Source organism: Callithrix jacchus, chromosome 1, assembly GCF_049354715.1.
Source record: "Callithrix jacchus isolate 240 chromosome 1, calJac240_pri, whole genome shotgun sequence".
Classification (NCBI taxonomy): domain Eukaryota; kingdom Metazoa; phylum Chordata; class Mammalia; order Primates; family Cebidae; genus Callithrix; species Callithrix jacchus.
Genome location: NC_133502.1, coordinates 60,148,852 through 60,173,581, shown reverse-complemented (window position 1 = coordinate 60,173,581; position 24,730 = coordinate 60,148,852). Strand labels below are relative to the sequence as shown.

The window sequence follows — 24,730 nt, the reverse complement described above, 5'->3', positions numbered from 1 at the left end:
TTTAGTATCAATTTAAATCTTACTGGAGAGACATTTTGGATATTTTGAAATCCATGTTGTACTTTTTAAAAAAAAATCTATTTTATAGAATGAAATTTTTAGAATAACTAAGTTTGGTTTATTTCTCTGTAGTACAATTTCTGTTAATGTCTGGTATTTTCTCTTAGTTTATCCTTGGTCATTGATGACAAAGCTAGCTTAGAATTCACAAAGTCTTGTTTGACCCTCCCTGATTTCTTTGATTCTGTATGCAATTCAAAGGGGATACTTTTTGATTTCTGATGAACTTCACGAATAGTCTGTACATCCAGCAGCCTAGAGGGGATGAGGCTGGAGGCAACACAAGCACTGAGCACTACCTCAGAGATGAAAAATCAGTACGTTTGAGATGGAAGCGGGGAGTTTTTCAATTAGTGGCTTTGGTCATGGCTTTCTCAGAAAAATGGAGCCAAGTGTTAACTGAGATGAAATCTTCTAATACAGGATCTCCACATAGTATGGGGTTTGTGAAGTATAAAATATAGAACTTCCAGTTAAACCTGAATTCGGATAAGTAAGAAATGTTCTTAGTAAAGTATGTCCCAAATATTGTGAGGGATGTACATATACTAAAAACATTGTTTTTTATCTAAAATTAAAATTAATTGGGCATCGTGTATTATTATCTGCTAAATCTGACACTCCTAAATACTGTAAGATGGAAGGACAGTAACAGTTGTACCATCGGCTAACCCATTTTATGTCTGACATTTACTATTTTCCCTTGTAATAACAGGTGTTATTGAGATTCTGTCCGAAGACTTTGTCCTCTCATTACATGCCTTGTGGCTGCTTTATAAACAAAAATATTGTCAAATATTCCTTTAACATTGGCTTACACATACTTTTCTATCAAAAAGTAATTATTTTATTATTGTTTCCAGTTTTTGAAGATTATTCCTGCCTACATTATAGTGGCAATGCAAGATATTTCTAATTTTATCAATGATTGATAATTCAATGGTGGTTTGTTGATAAATTGGGGCAAAACAGTCTCTCATCCTTTCAATACTATTTTATAAAAATTTTATTAAAATCGTGTGCCACATTGTCGAGGAGGAGCAACGTGTACAAAGGTAGTCCTTGAGATTTTGATGAAGCTAAAAATTCCTATTGCTAAGTGACATCATAGCCATTGTAACATCATAGTATAGCGCATTAATCAAGTTTTTACAGGAATTTTTGGGTAAACAAACCTACTGTGCTGCCATTGATATAAAAGTCTAGTATATAAAATTATGTACACTGCATAATACTTAATGAAAAGAAACAACTATGTAACTGGTATATATGTACACCATAGTATATTTTCTTATTGATATTTTAGAGTGTTTTTTTCTAATTGTTAAAAAAAAAACCATAAAACAGCCTCAGGCAGGTCCTTCAGGAGGTATTCCCAAAATAGCATTGTTATCATAGGAGATGACAGCTCCATATGTGTTATTGCCTCTGAAGACATTCTACTGAGAAAAATGTAGAGGTGAAAAGACAGTAATGCTGATGATCTTGATCCTGTGTAGGCCTAGGTTCCTGTTTCTGCTTGTATCTTAGTTATTTATTTTTTTTCTTGATGGGGATAGCACTGAATCTATAAATTACTTTGGACGTGTCTTAGTGATTAATTAAAGAAAATTCAGGCCAGGCGCGGTGGCTCACGCCTGTAATTCCAGCACTTTGGGAGGCCGAGGTGGGTGGATCACGAGGTCAAGAGATAGAGACCATCCTGGTTAACATGGTGAAACCCCATCTCTACTAAACATACAAAAAATTAGCTGGGCATGCTGGCCCGTACCTGTAGTCTCAGCTACTTGAGAGGCTGAGGCAGGAGAATTGCTGAACCCAGGAGGGGGAGTTTGCGGTGAGCCGATATCGCGCCATTGCACTCCAGCCTGGGTAACAAGAGCGAAACTCCGTCTCAAAAAAAAAAAAAAACAAATTTATGGTAACTTAAGGTTAATTTAATATCAAAAACGTTTTCTTTACATATTTAGTGGTAGCCTAAGTGGTCAGTGTTTATAAAGCCTACAGTAGTGTACGTCCTAAGGCCATCACATTCACTCACAACTGATTGATTCACCCTGAATTAATTCCAGTCCTGCAAACTTCATTCATGGTAAATGCTCTATTCAGGGACACTATTTTTTATTTTTTTTACACCATAGTTTTACTATACTTTTTCTGTTTAGATACACAAATACTTATCATTATGTTACAATTGCCTACAATGTTTATTACGGTACCATGTGGTATAGTTGGTAGCCTAAGAGCTATAGGCTATACCATATAGCCGAGGTGTGTACTCAGCTGCACCATCCAGGTTTGTGTGAGGACACTATGATGTTCACATAGTGACAAAATTGCTTCATGATGCATTTCTCAAATTATATCTTATTTAGTTAAGCAACACACGATCATATGTCTTTGAAGTTTCTCAAACTTGTCACTAATTCACCTTGACCACTTGCCAACTCCTATGAACCAGCAAATCAAATTGATTATTGATTCTAACTGACATATAGTATTAAAATTTGTGATACAGAAAATGCTACTGAATCATAGAATATATTTGCTTTAAAAATATATAATATCAGACTATATTACATACTTTATCATGTGATGGGAATTCAGTTAAAATTTTTTTTAAAAAAGCATTAAAAGCACGTTTTCTCCAAAGCAGAAGTGCTTCATCACTGAGGATACACAATTGACACAAAGTTTATAACAGTAAATATAAACTAGTGTGCACTGTCATTCTCTGGCACCAGCATGGAGGAAGGCACACAGCAGTTTGAGAGCAGCAGCAGGCAGTGCGCAGCAGCACCGTCGCATTATAGCCCACCTACCAAATGAAATTGAGGAACTCTTTCCCATGAAATTGGGGGCAAGAGGGTAGTATGCTTTGCTTGGTGTGGCTGTTTCATTTCTGTATATATTTACTCATTTGCTTTACATTTGTTCTATGCTGCAGCCAGAAGTTTGCGCCAGCAAATGAGAGGTGGGACTGGATGCTCTCTAAGGTTGCTGCTACTTCTAAACTTTTCCCTTGAGGAATTTGTTATGCCAGCATGGGTATCTGGAGTTAGTTAATAATGTCTTTGAAATGGAAAATAAAAGTCACAACCCTGCTTCAATCCAGAAAAATAATCTTCTGTTGCATGAGCAAATTTTACAGGCTGTATAGAGACTTAGGAAACTGAGGAAATATATCATTTTTCAGGAAACTTAAAAGTGTCCCTTCCCATTGTTTATTCCTCTAAGCATAGAAATGGCTGAAACCTTCCTGGGCTGTCAACTTCTCATCTTCAAATAGACTTATAAGCAACTTTTAAAAAATGCCTTTTTATCATTATAAAGCCAGTTTTTCTATATTTTAATACTTTTTTTACAGGAACCTAAGATATTGATTTTACAGAAAAATAATTTATTCTATTTTAATTTTTATTTGTTAAAGACAGGATAGTTCAATGTTTCCAAATCGTTGTCAGAGAACCCTGAGTAACACTGAACTATGGTTACAAACCCACTTCTACATCCCTCCTGTTTAGACTCTGGTATCACATGCATGCATGTGCATGTGCATCCACACACACACACACACACACACACACAATTGTTCACCTACATTTGACAAAACAAACAAAAACTTTGTAACTCCTGGTTACACATTGAAAATAGAAATGGATAGTATATTAATTGTATGCATCTGTAAGTTATTAAAGTACATATATTGTACTGTGGTATCTGATCTCTGTAGTTTCCTCTTCTGTTTCTTTTTAGAATTTCTCTCTTGCTTTCATTCTGTCTTTTACATGTATGTTAACATGTGGATTTTACTAAGTGATAGTATTTCTAATCTAAATTAACATATCTATACTCTTAAAAATAACAATCCTTTCCCATAAAATAGGCATGACTTTTACTTATGACTTGTGGCTCCATGAAAGGGAATTTAAAGTAAATCTGTTTTTGAGATGCTTTTAAAAATGATATTTATTTCTGTATATATTTTGCTTTGTTTTACTTTGATTCCAAACAGTGTTAAAGAACCAGTTTTGCACAAGTTGCCAACATATATACACCATTTCAAAAACATCTGAAACTATTTTAGTTTGGACAGGAGAGGGAAATATAAATTTTGAGATACACAATTACACATGGTTGAGGACACACATTTGGTTAAATATAAAAATACTTCCCAAGTTAAACTATTAACTTTACAATCAAATATACCAACGACTTTATTTGAAAAATAGGCTTTTATTTCAAGTCCTCTTCGAATGAGATTGATTAATGTCCACTTAATATAACTATGATTTTTTTCTCTCTGCTTAGCAATAATTCATTAAAGATAAATTTTATGGGAGCAGCTTCTCACAGCCAGACCCTGTGCTGAGCACTGAGAATTAAATGATAAAGGCCTGGCTTTGGTGGGTCACATATCTACCCTAAAGAATAAAAAATAAAACTAAAAATTAAAGTAGAAAAGAAATGCAAGTGCAATGTTAGGGTATATCATGTCATATCATACATCATATTCAGTTTTCTTCTGCTGTGTGTCAGTTTACAATTTCCTAAGTGAAACACACAAATTCTATAGACAGATATGAGAACATAGAAACATGACTGTCACAATTTAAAATTGGAACTAAAATGATTATTAAGAATCAAGAACATTTATATCAAAGCTTATGTACTCTTTCCTGCTATATAAAATTAGCAGTAGGCAAATGGAAGAAAACAGAAGCAGCTATTCAGGAAACATAATATCAGTTTCTTTATTCCATAAAGTTCAAAGCTTGATTTTTCTTTAACAGGCGCCTCTTTTTCTTTGTTGTTGCCACCAGGCTGAGGAAACAACTCCCGAGACTCACTGCCACCTCCACCAGTGTCATTCCTCTGGCAATGCTCCCCTCCTGGCATTACGAAACTCCTGCTCGTCTTCCTGAGCCTGCAGGTTCTGAGTGTCTGGATCCCGTCCCTGACCCTGCCCACTCCCAGGCCTCCTGTTAGACGTTCTCCTACGGTGGGAATGGCCCCGGTGTCTGTCCCGGTCACTTCCTAGCTCTCCTGTGTTCCCGTTCCCACGGTTCTCTGTGCTGCCTATCCTCCCGTCCTCCCGGGGGATGATCCTCACGCTCCTGCTTCACTTTGACTGTTGAGTGGTGAGGACTTCGGGTCCTCTTACTCTGAGCAGACTTGCTTCTTCTTCCTGGGGACTTGTTTTTCTTTTTATGTTGGGACCGGCTAACTCCTCCGGCTGGGTTCACGTGGTGGCCCGGGCGCCGGGCTCTCTGGCTACCGCGGAGCAGTCCGGACGATGGTGTGTGGTCCGGACGATGGTGTGTGGGAGGGGCCGCTTCTGGGCTCTTTCACCAAACAATGAACTCCCTGATGGTAGACAGTGTCTGGGCTTAATTTCTCTCTTTAAGATAATTGGGGTGTACAGTACAGTAGGTAGAGGGATCAGTGGTGGGGGTCCCCAAGACTACCCTCAGGTTCAGGGACACTTCAGAAAAACTTGCAGAACTCAGAAAAGCTGTTCTACACATAGTTATAATTCATGACAGCAAAAGGACACAGAGGGCAATCAGCATAAGTAAAGAGCACATTAGTTAGGCCAGGCATGGCGGGTGCCTGTAATCCCAGCACAGTTTTGCTCTGTCTCCCATCCTGGAATGTAGTGTCCTGATCTTGACTCACTGCCACATCAGCCCCCAGGGTTCAAGTAATTCTCCTGCCTCGGCCTCCCAAGTAGCTGGGAGTATAGGCACGTGCCACCATGCCTGGCTAATTTTTGTATTTTTAGTAGAGACGGGGTTTCATCTTCATCATGTTGGCCAGGCTGATATTGAACTTCTGACCTCAGGTGATCCGTCCACCTCAGCCTCCCAAAATGCTGGGATTACAGGCGTGAGCCACCATGCCTGGCCTGGGTTTCTTTATAAACATGTCTTTAATATTTTACCACCTTGGAAATTTTTTTTCTTTTTACTATAAAAAGCATATACCTCTGGAAATTATGAGATGATATATTCATAAAATGTGCTAATCTGCTACAGAATGCCGGTATATGACAAACAATTCACAACTGTCTATTTCCTAGTTTTCTCTGCAAAATAAAGGTTATGAATAGATAAAAATTATATGTAAATGAAACTACTAGAAATAAGGATGAGAAGAAACAAATTTGAGAGAGGGCCCAGTGGTTCACACCTGCAATCCCAGCACTTTGGGAGGACTAGGTGGACAGATCACCTGAGGTCCAGAGTTCAAGACCAGCCTGGCCAACATGTCTGGCCATCATGGTGAAACCCTGTCTCTACTAAAAATACAACAATTAGCCGGGCATCGTGGCACATGCCTATACTCCCAGCTACTTGGGAGGCAGAGGTTGCAGTGAGCCAAGGTCATGCTATTGCACTCCAGCCTGTGCAATGAGAGGCTGGAGAATAAACAAAACGAACAAACAAACAAACAAAAGCAACTTTGTATGTTATGCAAAGGATACAAGGAATGTAAGATGGGTTTTTGTTATGGGAAAAAGAGTATTTTTTCCTAAAGTGTTTGTAATAGTGGTTATTTAAAGGTTGTTCTAGAAGAAGCAAGAGAAAAGTGTACAATTGAATGGATATAAGAAGCTGTAAAAGGTCCGTGGAAAAGAGAAAGAGAATCTTACCTCATGTGGTCAAGCTGATCACGATGAAGTGGATTTACTTATAAGGTATTAGAATGAGACTTAATGTCAACAGTGCACTGATGCAAAATTAGAGTTTAGTTTTCTCTCTCTTAAAAATGACAATATGGGCTGGGTGCAGTGGCTCACACCTGTAATCTCAGCACTTTGGGAGGCCGAGGCGGGTGGATCACGAGGTCAAGAGATCAAGACCATCCTGGTCCACATGGTGAAACCCCGTCTCTACTATTAATCTTTTATGCCATATTTTACTGTACCTTTTCTATGTTGTTAGAAACAAATGCTTGTTCCTGGGTGCTGAAAAGAACTAGTGCTCAGACAAAGAGTTTTCTCTAGGCAATTTACTTCTACAGAAAGATGTGTCTCACGGATGGAGCAATGGTGAAAACATACCACAACAGGGGAGGGGGAAAGTTTCTTGTCCCTGATGCGGATATCCCCTACTGCTGTGTTGTTCCCCTATTGGCTAGGGTTGGACTCTACAGTCTAAGGTAATTCTGACTGGCTATTTTAAAGGGAGCAGAGGTATGAGCCAGAGTGGCGGGGTGAGCAGTTTGTCAGGAAAGACAGTTATGGAACAGGTAAATAAAGGTGACTCAGGTCAGAGCAGGCGACCAGGGGTGACTCAGGTCAAAGCAGGTAACCAGGGGAACGGATGTGAACTACTGATTACATCTGGTAGGAAAGTTGTTTACTGATACTAGAGGCAAGGGGACAAAAAGAACCAGGAAGTTAAACTTTAAAATGGAGAAGGAAGAATGACAGAGCTGAACATATTGACATACTGATTATTTGAAGAGAAACTTGGAGCTCACTATATGTAACATATGTATAGATAACTCTAGATACACAAATACTTATGATTGTGTTCCAGTTGGCTACAGTGTTCAATGCAGTAACATGCGATACAGGTTTGTAGCCCAGAAGCAAAAGGATATACCATATAGCGTAGGTGTGTAATAGGCTATATACCATCTAGCCAAACTGATAAAATTGCTTAATGATGCATTTCTCAGGATGTACCCCATTAAGTAATCCATAACTGTATTTCACCTGCCAGTTTGTTCCTCACTATTCCCATCCCTTCAATGAACGTTGCATAAAACTCTTAAGAACAAGATATTACATCCCAAGGGACTCACATCTGGGCAAGTGTTCCAGCAGAGTATGCCATAGATGTGAAAATTGATTAAGATTTCAAACTCCAGCCCAAATGTTAAGTGCATATTCAATTGCAAATGTGCCTGCTTTGCATTCCCTCAGGCCCTAGTGTAGTATTCATGTGCTAATCAGAACTCACCGAAACAATTGTTGTTCATCAGTAACTAAAATCTACACAAATTGTTAATGCAGAGAAACTTTCAAGGAGCCAAAAGGGAACATACTTCAAAGTGAAGAAGCAACTCTAGTTAATTATGAAGAATGCAGTTCCCCACCTCCTCCAAATGTATGCCTTTCTTTGGACTATTGAAGGATTTGTGCACAAGATAAACCTGGGTTTGCAAAGCTTCACTTCCACCCCAAATTTCCCAGGGCTGCATTAGCCTCCGTGGCTTTGTTGAATTGTAGGCACTGCCCAATTTCATACACTTGTGCTTTTTTAAAAGAAAATTTAAAAACTTAAAAATCTACCCCCAGAAGCTTACAATATTCAAGTTCTCAGTATATTCAGTATCTCAGTAGCTGCTTTTTACAGCATCTTAGACCAAAAGAAGTACCTAACAATTTGGTTATTTAAGTAGTTGGTTCCCAAACCACTCATTACATTTTTATGTTCTAATAACTTAATTATGATTTGGAAAAATAATACTGATAAGTTGAAAGAAAAATAATATTTCATTCATAACCACAGCTATGTACTCCTGGGATGTGTGCTTGGCACTGCTCAGCTTTCAGACCTTAGAATCATATGAGACACTTTCACCCTCATTTCCTGTTTCCCATTGATTTTTCACAGTCGTTTATTTTTATTGCAGCTTCAGAAAACACAAACCTTTCAATGATATGGTGCCACCAAAACAAATTTGTGTAATCAAGCTGCTAACTCATGATGTGTCTGACAGATGTCAAGTTCCTCCCAAATTTCACAATTTCCCGCAGTGCTCCTGTTGCTGGTGGGCCAGTTAAGGTTCTTGACTTCACCTCAAGGAAGAATTCAAGAATGAGTCCAAAGTGAAAATAGGTAAAGAAGTTTATTGCAAAGTACAAGTACAGTCTGATAGCTGAGTCAGAGCTGGTTGCTTGAGTGTAAGCCCACATTGGCTGGCACTGAGAAACTTGTTTATGGGAGATTTACATGATTATTCATAAAAGGACAGGAAGGGATGTTGCGATTAAGCCTGTTGTGGGTGGTTTCTTAGGCTCACATGCACAGTGACTGTACATGCTAGCACATACATCACATGTCTCATTAGCATTTTAATTTTCCACCCAAGGTTATGTTTTTTACTATTATAATGAGCATAGGTCAGCCCAAGGAAACTAATCATGGGTTTCTGAGCTTGCACAGGTTTGGGGATTTTCCCTTCTTTTCCTTTACCTCCTGCTGCAGGATCTTCCAACCAGGAGCCCAGGACACTTTATGTGCGCTGACAGACAGTTTGTTCTCTCCATCTATTTGGCAAGTTTGTTCCCCTTTACGGGAGACTATGATCACCCTTTCTAACCTACCTTACTCCTTCCAATTCATTGTGATGCCTGAGATGGGTTGGAACATAGTTTAGGAAGAACTTTTTTTATTTTAATCTTATAATTCATAGGTTAACAAGGAAAGAAATTTATCTGAGGCATTCCAGTCCTTTTAAATTATCAGGCCTAGAGAGGCATTAAGATGAGATAGCAATCATATCCCACTTCCCCCCTTTTGAGACCATGTATTAATCTACTGAAACTGCTTGCTATTATCACAATAGCATAATATCAGGCTATTATGAATTAACCTAATAATGCCATACTGAACTCTATAACACACATTCTAGAGCTTAACAATGTATAGCCAATGAGTAACTTGCATTATTTTAATGTAAATTATTGGTAAACAACTCAGGAACTGCTTCTTCTTTACCTTTAACAATTTCATTTGTAACTGCTGCTGATCAGAGTGCATATCCAGAGCAGTTTGAATCTGTGCTCCCTGGTTGCAATCCTCAAGTGTGGCCCAATAAATTCTCTACTTATATTAATCTTTGCCTTAGCTTCTTTCTTTCAGATTGGCAAAGAGCTACTCCAAGAAAACATTGAGGCCATACTTAGGTTTCTGAAAAGTTAAATAGATGGTATACAGTGGCAGATGATGGGAATTAGGGGACTTCATCTTAATACCAAGTAATTAGAAATTTCTAGAAATCTATACATCTAAATTTTAATGTTATCAGTGGAAGACTATTACAGCAAAAACTTCTGGAGTATTTAAAATACTTCTTGCAGCCAAGCACAGTGGCTCATGCCTATAATCCCAGCACTCTGGGAAGCCAAAGAGGGCAGATCACTTGAGATCAGGAGTTTGAGACCAGCCTGGCCAACATGGTGAAAACCCTGTCCCTACTAAAAATACAAAAATTAGCCAGACGTGGTGGTGCGTGTCTGTAATCCACCTACTTGGGAGGGTGAGGCAGGAGAATCACTTGAACCCAGAAGGCATAGGTAGCAGTCAGCCAAGATCATGCCATTGCATTCAAGCCTGAGCAGCAGAGCAAGACTCTATCTCAAAAAATAAAAAAATAAATAAAATTTTTTGCTCTAAAAAATAAAGTATATATAAATATCAAAGAACATATAAATTAGGAGGCATGACAAAGATAAGATAGCCCAACTCCTCCATTTAAAAATAGGGGGCTGGGAGGTGGCTCACAGCTGTATTCCCAGCATGAGACCAGCCTGAGTAACAGAGCAAGACTCTGTCTCCTGAAAAACAAAAAAAAAGTAAGAAGGAAAATTTTTAAAAAACTTCAACTGGTTAGCTAGATGGAAAAAAAATTTTTTTTTTGAGACAGGATCTCACTCTGAGGTCCAGGTAAGAGTGCAGTGGCACACTCTTGGCTCACTGCAACCTCTGCCTCCCCAGTTCAAGCCATTCTCATGCCTCAGTCCCTTTAGTAGCTGGGGCTACAGGTGTGCACCACCATGCCCAGGTAATTTTTGTACTTTTAGTAGAGACAAGGTTTTGCCATGTTGGTCAAGCTAGTCTTAAACTCCTGGGATCCAAGTGATCCACCCAGCTTGGCCTCCCAAAGTACTGGGATTATAGACAAATGACATTTTTAAAAACAGAATAACTAACATTGTTTAGCTCTTATATACATCAGTCACTATTCTAAGTACTTTACTACTGTTGACAAAAATAGTTAAACTCTGTAAAATATTGGTAGACATTTATTCTAAGCCAAATAACGAGTGACCACAGCCTGTTGTCACACAGCCCTCAGGAGGTCCTGAGTACCAGTTCCCAAGGTGATTGGGGCACAGTTGGATTTTATACATTTTAGAGAGGCATGAGACATCAAATACATGTAAGAAATATGTTGGTTTGATCCAGAAAAGTGGGACAACTCAAAGCTGGAGGGTGGTTCCAGGCTATAGGTGAATTTAAACATTTTCTGATTGATAGTTGTTTGAATTTGTCTAAAGACCTGCGATTGATAGAAAGGAAATGTTCAGGTTAAGATAAAGATTGTGGAGACCAAAGTTCTTGAAGTCTTATAGTGCCTGCCCTTAGACATAATAGATGACAAATGTGTCCTATTCAGATCTTAGTTCATTTCTTTAGGATTGGGAGAGTGTGAAAAGTAAAAACCTCTGCTTTTCTTTGTTCTGTGTGCTGTCATAACAATCAGTCTTCTGAGAAGTAAGTAAAATTGCCTTTCTGCTGCAAGTAAAATTGCCTTGCTGAGAACATTCTTTGTCTGAGCACTAGTCCTTTTTGGCACCGAGGAATAAACATTTGCTTCTAACAAGGGTCTGGAAGAAAAAGATCTGGCTATGTTAATAGAGATTCTTCACAGATGCAAATTTTTACCCACAAAAAAAAAAAAAAAAAAGACAGTTTTGCAGGGCTATTTCAAAATATGGCAAAGAAACGTGTCTTGGGATAAAATATTTTTGTTTTCTTCCTTGTCTCATAATGTTATGCCAGAGTCAGGTTTTTATTCCTGATGTATTGGGTCCTTGCTGTGTGTCCTGCCTCCATTGGCTGGAGCTGCACTGCACAATCTAGACTGATCCCATTGGCTAAAAACTTAAAACTTTCTTAAATAAGTAAACGAGCAATGGTGAAAAAAGGAAGAAAAGTTGGATACTAAGTCATGGTATACAGGGCTAAATAAAACCCATCTGATGAGAATTTATGATTTGTAGGGCATGACTCCCCAGACCCATTAAATAGGAATTTGGGCAATATAAAAAATCAGAGTTTAGTCCTCACTACATTAACTCATTAATTCACACTTCAACCTCATGAAATGCTGTAATTATTCTTATTTACATATGAGTAAACTAAGACACAAAGAAGCTAAAATATTTACCCAGAAACACACAGCCAGCAAGTGGAGGAAAAGGCATCAAACTTCAGCCCATCTGGTCCCAAAGCCCAAGCTCTTCTTCAAATGGAAAACAGCCTGAGAAGGGTTTTTTTCTAAATATTTAATTCAATTCTTGACAATTTACAAAGTGATTTATTTATTTATTTATGTACTTTGAGACTGAGTTTTGCTCTTGTCTCCGAGGCTGGAGTGCAATGGTGCAATCTCAGCTCACTACAACCTCTGCCTCCTGGGTTCAAGTGATTCTCCTGCCTCAGCCTCCTGAGTAGCTGGGATTACAGGTGTGTGCCATCACTCCCAGCTAATTATTGTATTTTTAGTAGAAACAGGATTTCACCATGTTGGCCAGGCTGGTCTGGAACTCCTGACCTCAGGTGATCCACCTGCCTCAGCCTCTCAAAGTGCTGGGATTACAAGCATTAGCCACCATGCTCAGCCTAAAAAGTGCTTTAAATCAATTACTTATCCTCCGAGAGTCACAAAACTGCAAAGTGGGCCAGAAAAAAAAAAAATACATATCCAAATTACAAGTGAGAAAAATGAGGTTGAGCAGAGTCGGGGTCAAGGTCAAGTTGCTAGTGAGCATAAGGCAAGCCCAGATTCCTGCCCACAGGTCTAGGGATCTGGCCACTGGACTGAATTTGAGTGATTAAAAAAAAAATACTTTGTCAAACTGGGAGCCCGGGGGGAAGGAAGGCAGGCGAGGAGGGGGCAGCGCCGGGGCGAGTAAGGGAGCAGCCGAGCCGCGGAAGCGCGAGCAGGAAGCCGGTTGAGGTCGCATTTTTGCTGCTGTGGTGGCCGCCGCCGCTGAGACTTACCCAGGGATGTCTGGGCCCGCACCTGCGGCCCCCGAACTCCAAGCGGCAACCGCCTTCCCGGCCTATAAGGGCCGCCATGTCCCAGCGGCGCGCGTGCTCAGAGGGCGGCTTTGTGCCTGCGGCGGGCGCTGGAGGAGGGATCCCAGGTTGGCCGGGAGGGGCTGCCCTAGGCCCTGCGCCAACCCCATCACAGCGGCTGGCACCGGGCAGAGAGGATGCGCAGTGTGGGGCTCTGAAGCCTGGAGGGGATTCTGTTACAAGCGGACCAATTATCTCACAGGTTGGCAGCCTCGTTGGTTTGTTTTGGATAATGGAATCCTACCCTACTATGATTAACAGGATGATGTTTGCAAAGAGAGCAAAGGAAGCATAAAGACGGCAGTTTGTGAAATTAAAGTTCATTCAGCAGAAAACACAAGAATGGAATTAATCATTCCTGGAGAGCAGCATTTCTACATGAATACAGTGAATGCAGCTGAAAGGAAGAGGTGGCTGATTGCTCTGGGGAGCTCCAAAGCATGTTTAACTGATACAAGGACTAAAAAAGTAAAAGAAATAAGTGAAACTAGTGAATCGCTGAAAACCAAAATGTCATAAAGAAAGAGATGTGGATACTCAGAGGCAAAGATAAGGATACTCAGAGGCAATTGACCAGGTTAGAGAGGAACGTTCTCCTTGCAATCTCCAGGAAGCCAAGACTTTTACATATATATTTATCACTTTGATCAAAAAACAAAGCGCAGCTGGGTGTGATGGCTCACACCTGTAATCGCAGCACTTTGGGAGGTCAAGGTGGGTGGATTACCTGAGGTCAGGAGTTTGAGACCAGCCAGACCAACATGGTGAAACCCTGTCTCTATTAAAAATACAAAAATCAGCTGAGCCCAATGGCACATGCCTATAATCCCAGCTGCTTAGGAGGCTGAGGCAGGAGAATCACTTGAACCGAGGAGACAGAGGCTCACTGCAGTGAGCTGAGATTGCACCATTGCCCCCCAGCCTGGGCAACAGAGTGAGACTCAATCTCAAAAAAAAAAAAAAAAAAAAAAAAAAAAAAAAAAAAAAAAAAAAGCAAAGTACAGTGGCTCATGCCTGTAATCCCAGCACTTTAGGAGGTTGAGGCAGGAGTATCCTTTAAGCCCAGGGATGGACAACATGGTGAGATTCCATCTCTGCAAAAACTAAATAAAAATTAGCCAGCCATGATGGCACATGTGTGCAGTCCCAAGACTCAGGAGGCTGAGGGACGAGGATCACTTGTGTCCAGGAGTTTGAAGCTGCAGTGAGCTGTGACTGCACCACTGCACTTTAGCCTAGGCAACAAAAAGAGAGCCAGTCTCCAGAAAAAAAAGTAAAGAAAGACAAAAAAGCCAATGAAATCTTTTTCTTGTTCATGAATGGTTTCCAAATGTAGTGCTTAGATTAGAAAAACAAAAAAAAGCCCTCAACTATAACTGTTAAGTATGAAACTCTATGTCAAAAATAGTTTAAAATTCTTGCAAAGATTTATTATGAAGCATTGCTTTATAAAAAGGTAAGTCACAGAGGAGTATTCCAGAAACCAAAGGGTGCATTTCTACAATTTGTTAAAAGCATATCTCATTCATTTCTTGCTATTTGCCAGTACAGCCTACCAACCCTTGATGTTTTTCTCCAAGGGAAGTTGATATACATGTGTTTAAATACATTTAACTCCAACAGCGCCATGCAGACACACACATGAAGAACACTCAGGTTCCGGTGCATGTGGACTGATTCAGCACCTACAAAAGAGAAATATAAAGTGTTCCATGAAGACCCTACATTAGCATGAAAACAAAAGTGGGTAGTTTTGGTCCTTTCTGTATTTTCAAATTAGTATCTATAGCATGTAGCAATGGTTAGAATAAACGAGTGAATGCATGCCATGTACTTCCAGTTGTAAGAATATAAAACGCACTTCACTCTGGGAGGCTGAGGTGGGGAGATCATCCAAGGCCAGGAGTTCAAGACCAGCCTGGTCAATATGGTAAAACATCATCTCTATTAAAAACACAAAAAATTAACCAGGTGTGGTGGCAGGTGCCTGTAATCCCAGCTACTCGGGAGGCTGAGGCAGAAAAAATTTTTTGAACTCAGGAGGCAGAGCCTGCAGTGAGCCAAGATCGAGCCACTGCACTCCAGCCTGGGCAGCAGAGTGAAACTACGTCTTAAAAAACAAAAAAAGCCCTTTAAATTAATGCTACCCATTACTATTACTATTATTTTTGTCATTATTACACCCACTGACCTACATTGGAATTCTGATGAGGATCACAGGTGATGGTTTGCAAGGACAGACGGGTCATGAGATGTAAGCTCCACCCAGGTTTGGTTTCCTTGTGACTCCCACCAAGGGAGCCTATTGAGGTAGAAACAACTATTAGACCAGACTCATTTTCAGTTTTTAGAATGCTATGTCAGAGTGCAGTGGTTAGAATACACCCATTTAAGTGGATGAGCATTAAATCTGATGTCAGCATTTGCCTTATTAATAATGTTACTATTATCACGTTGAACTTGAAAAAATTGTGATTCTGTTTTATTCTTTAATTTTGAAATTTTACAACAAATTTAACAAACATTAATTTATTTAGTTAGTTGTTAATTTATTTATTTTGAGACAGGATCTCACTGTTGCCCAGGCTGGAGTCCAGTGGTGTGATCTCGGCTCACTGCAACCTCTGCCTTCCAGATTAAAGTGATTCTCCTATCTCAGCCTCCAGAGTAGCTGAAACTACAGACACCTGCCACCATGACTGGCTAATTTTTGTATTTTTTTTGACCTCAAATGATCCATGTGCCTTGGCCTCCCAAAATGCTGGGATTACAGGCACGAGCCACTGTGCTCAGCCAAGAAGTAACATTTAAAAAGAGTGAATTGATGTGGCTGTTTCTACTTCTGTTTCTTCTGATGTTAAAAACTAAATTCAAATGGCACATGATGGAAGTAGAGGAAGAAGGGAGTGGTTTAAAAGACATGCTAGCATTTATCGGTAAGTGGTATCTGGTATTTTCTAAGCATTCCCTCCCTCCCGCCGCTCTCCCTCTCTCTCTCTCTCTCTCTCTCTCTCTCTCTCTCTTTTTTATTTATTTTTTTTTTTAGTCGAATCTTTTTTATTCAGAAAAAAAACAAAAAACAAGTTTTCCAACCACACACAGGAGGGGTGTGGGTAGGGGGAGGTGTCTGTCCATCCAGCCCTAACCCCCAGCCCACGTGGTTTTGGCAGCAATAAGGGGTGTGGGGTAATGGCCCAAAAAACAAAATTGTGTATGTGTGTATGGGGAGGAAAAGGGTGCAAAGCTGTGGGGAGCAGTGAAGGAGAAGGGACAGAGGAGGTCAGTACTAGGCACGCCAAAGGTGGGACGCAATTTCATAACATTTCTTGTTGATCAAACCACCATGGACACCTTCTTTACCCATCAGCAGGACTAGCATCTTGTCAGTCTTGATGACAGTGACATTGAAGGTGGGGGCCCCACTGGTGCTCTTGGTACGAAGATCCATGCTAAATTCCCCATCCTGCAACAGTGAGTCCCAGATAACCGAGTATTTCTGGCCCACGACCCCACTAGGGGTCGCGACTCCATAGAGGCTGGGAGGAGTTCGCAGGCGCTGAGAGTGAAGGAAAAGGGCGCTGGCCAGTAGGAACCGGCGGGACCCCTACGCTTGATGCGGGAATGAGCCAAATCCGAAAAGAAGCAGGCGTCCAGTAGCTGAGACCTCGGTGGGAGCAACACGATCTGGGCGCCTGGTCGCCTCCTCTTCAGGTCGAGAGGGCGCTGGTCCGGTCCCCTCATCCAGCAAACAGGTGGCCTTGCAGAGTGAGAGACCGAGTTAAGCCACCAATAAGGAACTACCTCTTAACGCTTTCAAGGCAAGAGAAAAACGTGACTTCACACTCTTGCGTTTAGTTAAAAACGCACCTGCCGGCCGGGCGCGGTGGTTCAAGCCTGTAATCCCAGCACTTTGGGAGGCCGAGGCGGGTGGATCACGAGGTCAAGAGATCGAGACCATCCTGGTCAACATGGTGAAACCCCGTCTCTATTAAAAAATACAAAAAAAATTAGCTGGGTGTTGTGGCGCTCACCTGTAATCCCAGCTACTTGGGAGGCTGAGGCAGGAGAATTGCCTGAACCCAGGAGGTGGAGGTAGCAGTGAGCCGAGATTGCGCCATTGTACTCCAGCTTGGGTAAGGAGAGCGAAACTCCGTCTCCAAAAAAAAAAAAAAAAAAAAAAAAAACGCACCTGCCACCTAGGGGCCAGGTGGTACCTCTGTCGCAGCAAGTGTCTCATCACGTGGCCCTTATGTGGGTCCCTATATCTAGGAGGATAGTATTTATGGCTGCTAGAACTTTGATCCTGGAAAAACTGATTTGCAAACAAAGATAGAACTTTCACATAAAATCCATTTGCGGCGGTTGCTCATGCCTGTAATCCTAGCGCCTGGGGAGACCGAGGCGGGAGGATCGCTTGAGGCCAGGAGTTCCAGACCACACTGGAAAACATAGCAAGACCTCATCTCTATAAGACCAATGGCATGGACAGAGGAAAAGAGCCAAATCTATTTAAAAAAAAAAAAAAATCTATCGCATTTTTAGAAACAAATTTGTGCAGATTTGGTGCTCAATTATTTTACAGTTTCCATGGAAAGCTCCCTTCCCCAGATGTTGGTACAAATTGTGAAATGCTATTCACCAACTGAACTCTTCACCAGTGACATCTGCTGTAACTCTTTTCTTTGAGATTAAAAAATGGACCTTTTTACTCTCTTGAAAAAAAATCTATTAGAGGCATATCTTATTTTAGTGTGCTTTGCTTTATTGCACTTTGCAGATATTGCATTTCTTTTACAGATTGAAGGTTTGTGGCAACACTTCATCGACACAAGTCTATCGGCACTATTTTGCAAACAACGTGTGTTCACTTCCTGAATCTGGGTCATGTTTTGGTAATTCTCATGATATTTCAAACTTTATCATTATTACTATATCCGTTAAAGAGATCTGTGATCAGTGATCTTTGATGTCACTATTATAATTGTTTTTGTTTTTTTGTTTTGTTTTTTGAGATTGGAATGTCACTCTTTCACCCAGGCTGGAATCTAGTAGCGTGACCATAGCTCACTGCAGCTTCAAACTCCTGGACTCAAGGGTTTCTCCTTCCTCAGGCTCCTGAGTAGCTGGAATTACAGGTGTGAGCCACCATGACTCGCTTTGTAATTGTTCTGGGGTACCATGGATCTCCATTCACATAAGATGGCAAACTTAACCTATAAATGTGTGATTTCTGATGGCTTCACCAGCTAGCTGTTCCCCCATCTCTCACCCTCTCCTGTAGTCTCCCTAATCTCTGCGACACAATGATATTTTAGGCCAATTAATAACCTACAGTCGCCTCTCAGTGTTTAAGTGAAAGGAAGAATCCCACATCTCTCACTTTAAATCAAAAGCTAGAGATGATTAAGCTTAGTGAGAAAGGCAATGAACAATTTTGACTTCCAAGTCTTATTTCTCAAAAAGTACATTTTGTAGGCCTATCGCTGCCATGGATAGTTATTTCTCTGATGGATCTGGGCAAAGTAAATCGAAAACCTTATGGAATGGGTTCATCATTCTAGATGTCATTAAGAACAGTCACAATTCACAAGATGAGGACAAAGTATCAACATTTACTAGATTTGGGAGAGGTTGATTCAAACCCTCATGGATGACGTTGAGGGGTTCAAGACTTCAGTAGAAGAAGTAAATGTAGATGTGGTAGAAATAGGAAGAGAACCAGAATTAGAAGTAGAGTCTGAAGATGTGATTAATTGCGGCACTCTCACGATAGAGCTTTAACAGATGAGGAGTTGCTTCTTACAGATGAGCAAAGAAAGTTCATCAGTAATGCAATTACCTTGCCTATCTCTCACCTTAAATATGTATTTTTTTGAGATAAAGTAAATTATTTCAGTTACAAGTTGTCTTTTTGGGGAAGAGATAAAAGTCAATGGTCGGCCAGGTGTGGTGGCTCATGCCTGTAATCCCAGCACTTTGGGAGGCTGAGATGGGTGGATCACTTGAGGTTAGGAGTTTGAGACCAAGCTAGCCAACATAGTGAAACCCTATCTCTACTAAAAAGTAGAAAAATTTACTGGGCTGATGGTGGATGCCTGTAATCCCAGCTACTTGGGAGGGAGGAGAATCACTTGAACCCGGGAGGCAGAGGTGGAGGTTGCAGTGAGCCAAGATTATGCCACTGCACTCCAGCCTGGGTGACAGAGTAAGACTCCATCTCAAAAACAAAAACAAAACAAACAAAAAAACAAAAAACAAATCAGTGGTGTACAAGAAAAGTCTAGGGTTAAGAATTTTTTAAAAAGTAGAGCTACAATTTTTATCATTTTTGTTGGTGTTCACAGTCTTTCCCTACTTAGTCACTGATAACCATTTCAGCACCTTCAGGTTGACTCTTTATTTCTTTATCTGTGATTCTAGGAACACAGTGTGACCTGGAAATATAAGGCTGCTCATTTGCCTAGTAATATCAGAGGTAGATTTAATCTCCATCCTTTGTGCCTGTTCTTCTGACCACAGCTTTTCTCTCAAACACTTAGCAAGTGTTCACTTTGTCTTCTTAATTCCTGATATTTTATCAACTCCTAGAGTTTCTCCCAAACATTGGTGAGGTGGAGAACACTGTCACTCATTATATCCCTTACTCATTGCCTCCCAAGATTTCATTTTAATATTATTTATTATTTGTCTATTTTGACAAAATCCTTCACAAATAGCTGTCCAAAACTTGACTTGAAGCTCATATCCAGAAATTTCGATATAGTTGTTCATACTGTCTGTTTAGATGAGACCTCCAGGCTTGATTGGGCTTGCTCACTTGCTCACCTCAGCAGTGGTGGTACTGAGCTCACTAGTTCCCTGTTAATTCAGGATCATATACTCATTCCTGACTTAGTTTTTCTTTTTCCTTCTTTAATTTCACTTCCCTCTTCATCAGCTATATTTTATATATACATAATATATATATGTGCACACACACAAATATGTGTGTGTGTCTACACATGTGTGTGTATATATTTCGATATACATAGTATGTGTGTGTATGTATATATTTCGATATACATAGATTCATACATTAAGCAAGCTCTGGCTTTTTCTGGCAGTTTTAGTTGATCTCTTCACTGTGTGCCAGCAGTACTTTGTGAAGGTGATTACCCTACTGCATTATACTTGCTATTTGCTCCTCTGACTCCTCCACTAGATAGTCAGTGTTTGTAGGGGAGAGACTTTGCTTCGTTCGTTTTTGTATCCATTGTGCCTATGCTTAGGCTTTAGGAAATGCTCAGTAAAAGAGTCAAATGAATGAATGAAAGTTGTCTTCCACATATCCTCTTCTCTCACAGTTTATAGACTGGAAAAAAGAAACAGAAACATTTGGAGATAAGTAAAAAGTCGAAATATTGAATTCATATTCTAACTGGGATAAACCAAGATTTGCTCATTCCTAGCTTAGAGGCCATTCTGTTATAATGTTCGATTATAAATATAACGGACTGTTCATTAGTCAATATTGTGAACATTGTAGTGTTTTACTAAATATTCACATGCAACAAACAAGATTCTATTACCCCATTTATCAGATGAAGACCCTAAGGCTTGGAGTTATTTGCATGAAATTAAGTTGTAGTTATTTATATGAAATTGCTTCCTGGTTAGTGGAAAGCCTGTGATTTTAACATAGGCTTTCTGATTCAAAATTTATCTTTTATTTATTGTTTCATATTTCCTCTCTAACAATGAATGCATCTCTTTTAATGTTCTTCTGTGTTACTTTATTTTAGGCTTGTCATGCTCTGTTTTGCACCTGTTCACAAATAAGAACATTGTCAGATAGCAAAGGTGACTTAAAACATTTTTCTTACAAAAGAGTTTACTTTACAAATCGCATGATTGTATTTGTGTTTCCATGGTGGATCATGATTTTTATATTTCTCCTTTTGTTGAAAATGGAAATGTACCTTTTCTTCTTTAAAAAAATCTGCCAACTATGAAGATCAGTTTTGTATCCATTTTATGGCAAGCCTGCAACAGCAAGAAAACCTAATGCTCAGGCATTTCAGTGGACAAATTACTATTTATGCTGTCATTTTTCAATGATATCAATAATTCTTAGTGCTAGTGTTACTTCACTAGCACTAAGTAGGCTTTAGATAATAATAGTATTTTCAGACAGTATTCCAATATACATACGTTGAAATTGAGCGCTAGCAGTACATTGTAACACATCACAATGTTCTCACTGCTTTGGTTCTATGAACCAGTGTGCATATCTCTTTCATTTATTTGTCCTTGCCTTGCTGCTACTATTGCTCATGAGGAAAACTTTCTAACTCAGTTCCTTTTCTATTTAAAAGCTTCTTTGTTGTGGATTATAGTAAATGATTTAGCTAGTTGGTTGTATGCTTGGTGGAGCATCCTCAGGCTTATTTTCACAGCTAAGCAAGATTTTGCTAGATGGTCTTTGAATTCAAAGACTGCTTTTGGCAACCCCAGGAAGAATAGTGCTGATTATTTAGAAAACTCTAGCTTTATAAATGGCCATTCTCCAGTGGCAGGAAATTAATGGCAGAAGATGAGTGGTAAATAGGTCCATTTCGTTTTACTCACAACCTGCATGCATTCTGAAGAAATGGTTACAAGCTTGTAGAAGAAAATAAGCAAAAGTTTGTAAGATGATAAGAAAATATGTTGAGAAAACAAAACTGTCCTGTTTAATTGGCTAGAATTATTATAAGTAATCTAATTGTACTGGTTACTTAGAGAAGCAGAATTTGGGGGCAGGGTTTTAGGGAAGCCTCAATGGCTATGTAGCATAAGTGCAAAATATATCTGTGCTGTTTTAAAACACCGAGGTTTGGAGTCTGTTACTTCAGCTATTGAGAAGGTTAAAAAATGACCTTGATATAAATAATAAGATTGGACTTTCTTTATTCAGCATTTCTGTTCCTAAAAATTGGGAAAATTCCAAACATTATGTTAATCTATCTGACTGAGCTCAATTCAGAATGAAGTAAGATTTAAGATAAAGTTTTTTTTTGTTGTTGTTGCATGTGTTTTGTTTTATCTAACAGACCTTAGAAATTTTTTTCAGATTTGTTTAAGAATTTTACATTATCTATAGGCTTATATCTAAGCATTTTTGCTGTGACTGTTTTAACTAATTAATATATAGCTATTTCAATTAACAGCAGACTGAATCTGTTTTGTTAATATAAAATATAGACTACAACACCTGAAGTGAGTAGCCAAGAGTGTCTGTAAGGTGTGATAATGATTTGACAGAGAATTAATGCTACTATATGGACCTCAAATGTATATATAAAACATCAGTTATCTAGATCTATAGTTTTGAATTTGGAGCAGCATAAAAATTATGTCCATTATATTCTATGAATAAATCTTTCTTATAAAGGATTAGTGGTACCTCTGAAGAACTGGGGCAATGCAATTAGTTATTAGGTCTATGAAAAGTTATTACCTTAAGACTTTGGGGTCTGAGTCAATACACCTTTGCTCAATCATAACTGAAGTCAATGAAATGAATTCCCAAGAAAGACTACGGAATGGTGTGTGTGCTAACAAGGTAATGTTTTAGCAATAGAAGAATGGCTTATCACAACTGCATGAAACATTTGTGAAACAGTTAGATGACATTGTATAGCCTCTGGTCCCTTGCTGGTGCATTGATTAGATAAGATAATTTAAAGCTGTGGTTTGTCTTCGTGTTGGTGGTGCCATCCAATATTAGCTTAATCATCCCTCATTATGACTGTTGCTAAGCTAATGCTAGAATGTACCAGAGTTGTGAGGATAGTGTTAAATAATCTCATCACTATTATAATCAGGCAAAGGGTAAGTTCCAATAGGAAGGTAAGAGAAAAGCTTGCTTTTAAGGTTTAAATGGATGTAAAACAAAATGTGTTCTGAGTATATGTAATGCACTTTTGTGTGTACATTTAAAATTATATTCAATAAAATGAATGTAGTTTTCTGGGTATTGCTTACAGAGGCATAGTTTATATACTGAAATTTTTGTGTGTTCTTTTAGTATAGAAATTATCAGTAACATTTAGGGTTAGTAAACAAACTACTGTTTTATAAAATAGTACTGATTCCACTTAATTTACTATCAACATCAATTTGACTGCAAGTATCTTTACTAAAAAATTAATTCACTAAATTTTATTCAATTTTATTTAATTTAGAATTGAGTGGGGTATTCAGACATGAAAGATAGCATGTTAGTGAAATTTTTCTCTGTCTCTCAAAAATGTATCATTCAAAATATACACTGCTTTGTCTGAGTCCTCAAATCTATGCTAATACTATCAATATTTTTTCATTTTAGGTACTAGGTAGCTCTAAAATAGTTTCCTAAATTAATTCTATAGAAACCAAGGTGCTGCACAAATATCTATTTTCTAAGCTTCTTTCACTGAAAAAAGAAAAAGAATATGTAGTCCATTTTTTCTGTATTATTTTTTGAGCTATGGGCTACTACTGTAATATTTTAAACAACTTGATGAAGGCATCTACTCCGGAGCAGATCCATGATAATATTAAACAAAACTCCACTCCTTTCCAAGAATATGATATTTATCATATGCTATAGTTTGAATGTTTGTCCTCTCCAGACTTCATGGAGAGATTTGATCCCCAATGTTGGAAATGGGGTTTAAAAGTGAGTATTTGGGTCATGGGAGTAGATTCCTTATGAATAGATTGATGCCCTTCTTGAAAGTGAGTGAATTCTCACTTCATTAGTTCTCATAAAAACTGATTGTTAAAAAGAGCCTGGCATCTGCCCCATTTTGCTTCCTCATTGACCATGTGATCTCTTTGCACACATCTGTTTCATGCAAATTAAAGCATCCTGAAGCATCAGATAGACGTGTTCAACTGGCGAGTAACCAGAATCATGAACCAAATTAACCTCTTTTAAAATTAGCTATCCAATCTAAGATATTCTCTTACAGCGACACTAAACAGACTTAGACATTATATGATTTCTTTTTCTAAGCGTATTTGGAAATTCTAAAATACTTAACATTCTTTCAAAGATCATTGTCCTATTTCCTCTCAGTGGATTTTCATTCTGTAGATTTAATAAAATTAAATTTATCAGCTATTTATTCTTTTCCCCTCTTCTTCTCACTGTATGTGTATGTGTATGTATATATGTAGATACACACATACAAACACATACACAGCAGATACCAAGATTTGAAGATACTCTAGTCTCTTATATAAAATAATGTAGTATTTGCATATGTATACATATGCACATTGTCTTAAGTCATCTATAATAACTTATATTACTGAATACAAAGCAAATGTTATGTAAAAACGTTGTTATATTGTATTGCTTAGGGAAAAATGGCCAAAAAATGTATGTAACTGTTCTGAACATTTTTAACCCGCACAGTTGGTTGCATTCATAGATCCAAAACCCATGGATACAAAGGATCAACTGTGCATGTGTTCATATACATTCCTTCTTTAATACTGCTCTCAAGTTTACCCATATTTTTCAAGAGTCTTCACTTACTGCCAGTCTCCAAACT

General features: G+C 38.9%; 1 long non-coding RNA gene and 1 pseudogene across 1 annotated transcript; one reads left to right on the top strand and one right to left on the bottom strand.

The window, feature by feature from the left end:
* Positions 1–11,091: 11,091 nt before the first annotated feature.
* On the bottom strand, positions 11,092–13,069 carry LOC144579039 (uncharacterized). The gene is made up of 2 exons (XR_013525833.1): positions 12,253–13,069; positions 11,092–11,361 (listed from the first exon to the last, which is right to left on the bottom strand). It is a non-coding gene; the product is annotated as an uncharacterized LOC144579039 (long non-coding RNA).
* Positions 13,070–18,812: 5,743 nt separating this feature from the next.
* The window catches only part of LOC108591306 (52 kDa repressor of the inhibitor of the protein kinase pseudogene), a 112,652-nt pseudogene continuing 106,734 nt past the window's right edge, over positions 18,813–24,730 (top strand).